The 9,747-nt window shown below is 45.3% G+C and overlaps 1 long non-coding RNA gene across 1 annotated transcript; it reads right to left on the bottom strand.

Moving 5' to 3' along the window:
- Positions 1-5,593: 5,593 nt before the first annotated feature.
- LOC135898154 (uncharacterized) lies at positions 5,594-8,809 on the bottom strand. Its single transcript, XR_010563274.1, has 2 exons — positions 8,686-8,809; positions 5,594-5,822 (listed from the first exon to the last, which is right to left on the bottom strand). It is a non-coding gene; the product is annotated as an uncharacterized lncRNA (long non-coding RNA).
- Positions 8,810-9,747: the final 938 nt, after the last annotated feature.

The following is a 9,747-nucleotide window of genomic DNA, read 5'->3' as shown; positions in this document are numbered from 1 at the left end:
TGAAGCGACTGTCATGAAAGTTGATTAGTAATGCATTAGATGGAAAGAAATTGACATTGTTGCTGACGCGCTCCGTGAACTATCTGAGCAAGAACGTACGAAATGCTCTGGTAAAAATAGTCGATTGGGAGCTCTTAGTGTGACTTCTCCAAAATAAGTAAGCAAATAGAAATAAAGCTGCTTCTATATAACCAACCTGTAAGGACATTATAGATCTTAAGCTAAAAGGTACATTAAACAGGCACATTTTACCGTATTACATTTGTCAACAGATCTTCAAATTTGTTTATTTTTCTGCAGAAATATACCTATATACAAAAAAAGCATCACCAAACAAGAGAATTGAAATGGGTGGAAATTTAATATCAGAGTTGTGTAGTCATAGCTACCTTCAAATAGCTTCACCAATAGATAGTAATGAACCGGTATTTTTGGAGCTACTATGTATATACGTTCAAATATTTTTTTTTCTTTTGACGCTGAGTTGCCATACGTATCCACGTAGAACGTGTACTGAGAAAACGCAAACGTGAAATCCGCGTGTATGACAACAAAGAGCTCCCAATTTCGAGACTGAAGAGATGCAGCGAAAACAACACAGTGTATATCAAAGAAACACACATGTAAACTGATCGTCTCAAAGTTAACAAGCTGTTAGAATTTACGCATATCCAGAAAGGTCTGCCAGTGAGTTTTCTGAAGTCTCATTTCAGTGGCGCAGTTTAATGAAAGATCACTAAATCTTTATTTACAATGACACAAATGAGGGCCGAATTAACCAAGCCTTTCTTTGGCAACAATCACTGGCGGTTAAGCGGTGATTGCTGACAATATGTTCGCTGTCACAAGTGTCCAACTGTTGTCCTTAAGAAACGCGTTAGCTTACGAAAGGCCTTTTGAGTATGGGTTCTGTCACTTGCGTATATTACAAGCTGCTTGCAATTCCATGAAATGTTCGTCTGTGGCAGCTAGCGCAATTTTGTCACTTCCGCTGAAATTAATGAAGAGATGAACATCGGCGGAAATTGACAACTTTCAATCAGCAAATTGATAAAGTTCAGCGAAAACCTTTTTGATTTCTTATTGCAAGGAAAACGCGGCAACTGGAGGAGTCAGTGAGCATATCCTTAAAGCAGGTCCATTTATTCTTCCGGCACAAAATAAAGATACCCCAAGATACGGCTCAAAGGTAAGGCCTACGTGTCACGTCGAGCGTTATACAAGCTGCGTCAAATTGCCGAACACTCCACGATTCCTGCAATTTCTCCGTTTCCGGCTGGCAGGCGTTCTATATTTGTCGATAACACATTCTTGTGACATTTCCCAGACAGCGTTCGCGCCCGCTCACTTTCATAAAGAAACGGTAACCCGGACTCCCGATCAGCGCACAGCCGCGATCCAGACGGCGTCCAGACGGCGTCCAGACGATACCCGGCCAGAAGCGGAAAGGCGCAGCCACGCGCGCAGACGTTCCTTTTTTTTTTCTCCCGCCCGCGTTTTGTAGCGCTGCCTTTTTATGTCGACATCTCCGAGAAAGTCAGTGCGCTTAGAGTTTCGTCTCCACACATCCCGAAGCCGCCCGCTTCGGCTTGCAACCTGTTTTCGGCCGTAACGCGAAACGGAGCTTCGAAGCGAAGGCGGGGACACCTTCGCTCAGCGTTTGCCGCCGCTCGATACACACACCCCACTTCCCCTACCTCGGATGTTTCCACTGCAAACACGCGCGTCCGCTGGTCTCTGCATACGAGCCACGCTTTTCTCGCGCAGAAAAACGCTATATAGCGGTGTGTGTCGCTTATGCAGAGAGGAAAGGGACGCGTCGGCCGGCTTTACAGCGTTCCCGGGTGCAGTCGTAAAGCGTTCCGCGGATCCCCGTTTATTATCCCATAAAGGAACCGGCCGGGGCCAGCCGTCCCCAAGAGAGCAGCCGTCGCCTTCGGTGAACGCGCGCTGTAGCGCCACGCCAAGAACTCGGGTTATCCGTCGCCGCTCGCAGGCGCGCGCCAGCGTGCATCCAGCTGAGTCAGGAATTACGGCTCGTCACGGCCCCGGTCATGAATTCTGACGATCTTGTTACCTGACGCTTTCTGCGCAAGAGCGCCCCCCCCCCCCCCCCCCCCCAACCTCTCCGCCTCCCCCTGGGGCAGCATGCGCCGGTCAGTTGCACAGTTATGCATTCAGCGCTCCCGATACTGGGTGCGTGCGAAGACATCAGATGCCGGCGCGTTTGCGCTGCAGGCTTAAGGAAAGTGAAGCGCTGTTATTGGGTTACACTGTAAGAGAAATGCTCGCTTACGAGTGTATTTATTGCCTCCAGTGCTTCGCCTCCACTAACCAGCCCCTGTGTGGTACGGTCCCACCATGTTACTTTTTTTTTTTTTGCGATACAATTGTTCCCGCATTTTCGACTTGCTTGTCGGTACGCTTTTCTTCGCCCCTCTTTTATGACCCAAGTGCACAGGCAAAGCACGTAACGACATGAAACTACGAAGCACCGACACGACCACTACGTCTTAGTCGGCATTCATGTAGTCAGTGAGTTTTCTCTCGTTCTTGCGTGATGTACATGCTAAGATAGTATATTAACAGTGTGCACTCATGTGTAATTTATACACTTGTTGCTAGACCTTTATTTGAGTGATCGGACGCTGTGACCATGTCTTTTTTTTCTTTGTGCCCTTCCTTCGAGCCAATTCCGTGATTACCTATTACATAAATCAATTTGCGTTGCTTTGTCCTGTCCTCGTGCGTGATCATATTGCTTTAGGTATGGCTCCCGAAAATGGCTCCCAAGATGCGACGGGGTGTGTATATATATATATATATATATTTATATATATATATATATATATATATATATATATATATATATATATATATATATATATATATATATATATATATATATATATATATATATATATATATATATATACACCCCGTCACACGCGCACGCGTACCTTTCCAAAGAAAGGTACGCGTGCTGCTTTATGTGCTATTTTAATCGTTCTGCATTGCATGCTGCACGACAACAAATGAGAGCTGTGCACGGTTTAAACAAATCGCGTGCCTTAGCCTGGCACTATAAGAAGAAACAGAGCAGTTGTTTGTCACGTTCAAACGGTCTTCTTCGCAAGCAATCATCAAACCGATCTTTATTTTGAGTTTATTTATATTTTTATAACTTAAAGGTGAGCGCCATTAGCTGCACTAAAAATTCGCGGAGATACCATTTCATGTCGTACAGAACGAAGTAAAGCAATAGCTCGTTCAGTACACCCACAGATAAGGCTTTATTAATTTTCCTATCTCTTATCGTTGGGAAATCATGACGTCTTTCTAGAAAGAAATAGATATCTTTAAGACAACCCGTCATGGTAGCTGAGTAGCTAAGGAGCACGGGTGCAGAGCACTTTGTGTTCTGCATTCACCATCCACCAACTTATGGCGCCTTCCAGCCCTGCCCTGCCCTGCCCCGCCCTGCCCTGCCCTGCCCTGATCTGCCCTGATATGCTCTGGCCTGCCCTGCCCTCCTCTGGCCTGGCCTGTCTGCCTTGAAAGGGACCTATGTATGAAGGCTACTTCAATATCTGAGCACGCACTTTAGCACTACTGTGCCCTTCGGCCACTTTGCAACGACGACGCGATGAAAAAACGCCAGAAGCTCATGAAACTCCCACCGCCACTTTAACTATTAAGAAAGGCGGCAAACTTATAGGCTTGGATATACTGTGGGCAAGTGTTCCTCGAGCGTCAGCTCAAGGAAGTGTTTTGAGACCACTCATCTTTAATCTTTAAAACGATAACGTCGTAAATACTAACAAGTGCATTTTTATTATGTGTATATGTTGAAAAGAGAATGTTCTTTAGTACAAATTACCAAAATGATTTAATTGGTGCCGCAAACACTACCCCTCCTAGACGTCGTCACTGGAAAAATGTTATGCTTTACAAATTAATGCGCCAAAAACTAAATCAATGTTGTTGTTTTTTCTCCCTGAAAGTAAGCCTCTCAGTTACACGAGAACAGTTCGCAAGGACTCAAATGATATAGAAATCTTAACCAAGTTTAAGACTTTGGATGTATCGTTTTCCCATCCGCTAACAATGAAGTGTAGGTGTATGGCTCTCAGGCTACTGTGCATGTGAATTACATCAGCCTGAAAACTGCTCGTATTGTTTGTATCTTATGTTGCCCCGGCAAATCTTTTCCTACCAATGTAAAACTTCTCTTTTAGTGACTATTAATGACACTTCTTCATAATTAATCTTTTTTGGGGAACATCTGCCTATACGAGCCTTAGCAAACCTTATTTTCTTCAAAAGAAGACCCTAATAGATATATATAATCTTTTTAAAGACTACCCCGATTCAGTGATTTTTCTGAATTCAGACACAGCCAAGGTATTTAGCCTCCATGGTGTCCGTCTCTCGCTTTTCTAAAAACAAGAACTCAGACGCAACATTTCAGTTATTTCTGATACAGCTACAGTTGCGTTTTAGGTACCTTCTATACTTTACGCCAGGTAAAATATCTTTGCACTGGCACACCCGGTGCGAACTGTGGCTCACAAATGCTGAAGCACTATTTACCTCTGCTGCTCAAGAGCATTAAATGCGTGGTCTTTGATGTAGGCACGTGTAGCGGTGCCGAACTCCGTTGCTATTTCTCAAAATGACTGTTATTCTGCACTATTTCTTCTTTTTTAGTGAGTGCAAGCATGTACATTCTTGTTTTTTTTTACTTTTTGGTTACTTTCTTTTTATCGATAACTAAATAATACTCTGTATCCTGTCACAGTGTATACGCTTCCAATCTGTATTTATTTTTATTCTTTGAGAAAAGCTATCTTTCTGCTGATTGTTCCTATGCATACTTCTTGCAAACCTGTACTCTTTATTGTGGTCAATTTTCGAGTCCTTCTTGGTGACAGAACAGTTGCCAAAATTTCCAATGTTCACTGTTCTTTTGCACGTAATCCCATACCTAATTTCGTATTCCTCGAGCAGCCCGCGGAAAAGAAATTAAAAATTCAATGCTGATCCATATAAGGGATGCTTCATTAAAAACACATTCTACGAATGTAAGAAAAAGTATTCGCTGTCTAATTTTCGAAGAGCGTCTCCAGTATTTACAGTCACCGTGCATGCGCGAGGGATGGCTCAGAGAAGACCTAATTACTCATCGCAGGATTCGTCCCGCTATCCAATAATTCCCCGTTTCATATTGAGCTAATAAATTAGCCTCCAGCCTGGGCTAGATTGTCTGAAATTGTTCACAATGGCAAGCTACATAAATATGGGGCTGATGGAGACCCGGCATGACAGTCAGGTCCAATGTGGGGCATCTCGACGACAGTAAGCGTGCACGTGATCGACCACAGGTAATTACAAGGCATGTGTCCGACTGATTATAGCGCATTTGGCTGAGTGGCTAAATCGTCGTACGAACTATGGTAATACAGGTTTTCTTTTTTTCGTTGATTGCTTCTATATGGTGCGGCAAAACGAATACTCAAGTTCCCCGGGTTTGCCAGCCTTCGCTATTATTCCTGCTTTCTTCTGCGACTTAACATGAATGGGAATTTGAACGTGAAATCAAAGGAGCTTTAATAGTGCCATCGCTCCAAATACGTGCTTTCTTGCTGCGTCGTTGACAAAGGTAAAGGCTGATTTTAATCGCTACATCTCCGCTGGCGAAACGTCCGTTACAGATGTGGTCGTCGTTTTTCACACTTAGTCTTCGTCAGTGTAGGACATTGCGGGCCGCGCACCCCCAGGCGCAGTAAGAGGAAAGAGCGCAAAGCCATGCCTGTAATTACCTGTCAGATGAAGAGACGAAAAGTCGTTATTGAAGAAAACGAACATCATACACGCTCGCTATATTAGTGGCCTTTTCTTTCATTTCTTTCTTTTTATTTGTTTCGTTACGGTCACTACGTTTCAATGAAACTTTGGCTGCACATTAAAAAATATGTGCATGCTTCAACGGGTTCTGACTTGAGTAACTGCGCTAGCAAAATGTTCTCACTATGAACATAACCATCTATTCAAGAACCACCTCCTTGCGAAGCGTAGAACATCCTTTTTGTGTTTTTTTTTTTCACCCTGTCACCTGCTAAGGCTTCTAGAACTCGTGCAAAGAGGCACCATAAACCCAGCAAAAAAATACCGAGCGCAAATGTCCCCCGACAGCGAGCAGTTTCTTTTTTTTCCGCTTGGGTTGGCACGTGGGATAACGCCAGCACTAAAGTTTAAAAAGTTTGAGGACGCTTTAGCTTCACTGTTAAGTGCAGACCGCGATATTATTCAAAGATCCCTGACTGCTTCTCATGCTTCCCGGCAACTGCAGCTTACGTAACCATAATATTTCCCTGGAAACGCTGGCAGCGAACGCTATGCAGGAATACAGTATGTTGTTGTTGTTGTTGTTGTTGTTGCCGCCGCCGCCGCCGCCGCCGCTGCCGCCGCTGCCGCTGCTGCTGCTGCTGCCGCTGCTGCTGCTGCTGCTGCTGCTGCTGCTGCTGTTGTTGTTGTTGTTGTTGTTGTTGTTGTTGTTGTTGTTGTTGTTGTTGTTGTTGTTGTTGTTGTTGTTGTTGTTGTTGTTGTTGTTGTTGTTGTTGTTGTTGTTGTTGTTGTTGTTGTTGTTGTTGTTGTTGTTGTTGTTGTTGTTGTTGTTGTTGTTGTTGTTGTTGTTGTTGGTGTTGTGTCCCCCACGGCGGACGCCACCATTGCACGCGGACGCGCGGAGGCAAGCACCATCCGGGTGGTTCAGCAAGCAACCGGGCGGGGTGCACCGCTCCTACTAAGGCAGACCTCAAATGGCAGCTGGAAAAAGGACTGTGTGTTTGAGTTTGCACGTAACAGATTTAGGTTTTCTCGTATATTAAAATTACAATCCAACGCAATCATGTCTGCCGGCTCTGTGCAAGTCGTGCTTTGCGAATTTTCTGACGCATTTTGCTTTGAGAAATTCAATCATTTCAGTAACGTTCGCGGAGGGCCTGCGTCGGTAGGAATGCGCGGTTCGGTATGATTTTTCGCATAGGGACATCGCCGCCAGCGCCGACACCAACGCAAGATTTTTTCCGACACGGGGTCCTTAACGCTATCGCGTTAATATAGGCATGCAGGCCCGTTTCATAGAGATATTGCAACTGTGAGGCATTGAATGCGCTGTCCATAATCAGTTTTAGTCTTCAGCTTCATCGCTGTTCAATTTCGCATCTTTAAGTACACTTTGGTGAAGTGTATTTATCCCAGCGCACGTCCAAGTATCCGCTGCATACGCAGGAGCGCAGCACTTTCGACTCTGGGCAACGTCTTCATATATGGTTGACCTCAAGCGCAAGTGAAGGCTGGTGTAAGGGTCACCTCAGCCCGAAGCCTCCATAGAGGTACTTCCGCCACCCGAGAAAGATTGTGAGGAAGGGAGCACACATGCGGGGGGAATGAGGGCATGGCTGTCACGCCAGAGGATGGTTTTTTTTTTTTTTCGGGCGACGAAAACAGCGCAGGCGTCACAGGGAAGCGATAAAGGAGGAGTCACGGGTGGCGAGAAGAGTGAGTATAATGCGGTCCGCAAGATCATTGTCGCGTTTAGGAAAAAGTTTATTTCAACAAGAGACGATACGAGCACTGAGTCACAATCACGGCACAATTCCACCACGACGATAACACATACAAAGTACGAAGCATTGTATGGTCATCAGCTGCTCCACTGTTTCCAGTACCCCGAGCCGATGGTCCGACCACTAATTTTGGTTCCCGTGATTTTGAACACGTCGTTTAGCTTTGTTTTGGTTTGGGTATCGATAGCAATACTTTAGTATCTGGTTTACCTTTGGCTGTAAAAATGATCAGCTACGTCATCTATAGTGGAGCACAAGAGCTTTAATATTTCATTTTTAAGCACGCCGTACATACATACGTAATAAATTCGCGGATCGCAATATTTTTACTGGAAGAACCACCAAACTTCTCGAACAACCTAACCAAGGCTGAATAAGCTCACTCAGATGGGAAAAGTAAGGCAGTCAGAGCTGGGCCTCTCCCTGCGATCTCCAATTACCGCTGTGCTGCACCGCAGCTACTGAGGAACTGCAGTCGTCCCATTAAAAAAAAAAGGAAAGAAAAGCTTACTCTTTATTGTTTACATTAAGAATTGCACAGAAAAACATAGTGGACCGCACATTAGATAACGACACAGACAGACACATACAAAAGACACAGACCACAACAAGAATGATTTGGCCGTGACAAGCAAGGAGTCAAGTAAAGCTATAGCACTTGCGAACCGGCCCAGGAGTATGCATCGCGCATATACAGTGATATAAAGAGCATTCACAAAACTATTCCAAATGCGCATTACATTGCTCGAGCCGCGCCAACTAAAACGTTTACGTGATGATACGGGTGAGCTACAGATAACAAATTCCGCGCTTTCAACCGAAGGCGTTGCGAGGGACGTATGGAAAATTATGCGTTGTAAACAATGCGCATGCTCGTCCGGAAAGTGCGGGCGCAAGAACAAATGGTTTGCTGCACGGAAAACAGACGCCATGGCTGATATTCGATGCCACACGTCCAAAACACGCTCACCCAGCATTAGAAACGTCTTGCTGACGGTGTTCTTCACGCAACAAACACCAAAATCATTTCTGCAGACAAAAGGAAACAACTTACCATCAAAAGCGAGGCGGCGCGTCTAAAAGCGCAGTGGGGTGGGCGTAACCAGCGGCACATGATCGGCGCAGCATCATCGTCTCTGTGAAAACGATGCCCGAGGATGCTACTCGATGGATGTATGATAAGCTGTCTACCTTTGAGGTGAAGTGGAAGCGGACATCGCTACGCCACCTGGTGGGTGGTCATACCCTTAATTGGTCGGCCCCGAAACGGTTCGACTGACCGCTCTATACATGGGTGTGTTTATCTATGTCGAAACTTTGCTACATTTGTTGCGTACAGCCTGATAACACGCGCACATGTTTCTGCGTATATAAGGTGCAACGTCACGATAGTGAACTATTATTACAGCGAAGGTAAACGAGGGCCGATTCAAGTAAACTTCTTACGAAGAAAGTGTTTTGCGAATTTGTCCACTGCTTCTTTGTGCACGCCGTTTCACATTGTGATTTGCTGCATTAATTGCTTTGCCAAGTTTATTTACTAATTACTGAATGAACAACTACTGTCGATCGATCCCAATAAGCATACGTAGTTAGATTTCCCCAGAATAACAAGTTTCGAAGCACTGATAATTCTAAACGATTTTATTTCAGACATCCGAACTGGAAAAAAGAATATTTTTGGCAATACACACACGGAGATATTGCAAACAACGTTAGCACTTGCACACTAAGCGCATTGAAGAGCGTCGACGCTAACATATTGTCACGTGCGGAAAGACACAGGCGAAAGGGGCTATTTACACTGTATTCGCAAGAGCAGCGCAGCCAGAGACCAAGATGTTAACCAGTTCGTGCCAAGCCCAGATGCCCGTCTTCGTCTTCCTTTGCGCCATGTCTCATCAGCTCCTGTTGTATCGCAACACAACCCTCAGCGGAAAAAGCGCCGTCCCGGTGCCGCTAGATATCTGCGGCAAGCAGATTGGATTGTATTGGAGCCAACTTTATTTACACCTGCAGTTGGGCGCTCGCGCGCCCCGGCGAGGGCCTACGTCATCCTCGAAGTCGCCGTTACTCGAGGCGGGTCACCGCTCGCCGTTGCCGGCTCGCTGGGTCC

The sequence above is a fragment of the Dermacentor albipictus genome, chromosome 3, assembly GCF_038994185.2.
Source record: "Dermacentor albipictus isolate Rhodes 1998 colony chromosome 3, USDA_Dalb.pri_finalv2, whole genome shotgun sequence".
In the NCBI taxonomy this organism is placed as follows: domain Eukaryota; kingdom Metazoa; phylum Arthropoda; class Arachnida; order Ixodida; family Ixodidae; genus Dermacentor; species Dermacentor albipictus.
Note: the sequence above shows the minus strand (reverse complement) of the source record. Positions and strands in the feature narration are given on the sequence as shown.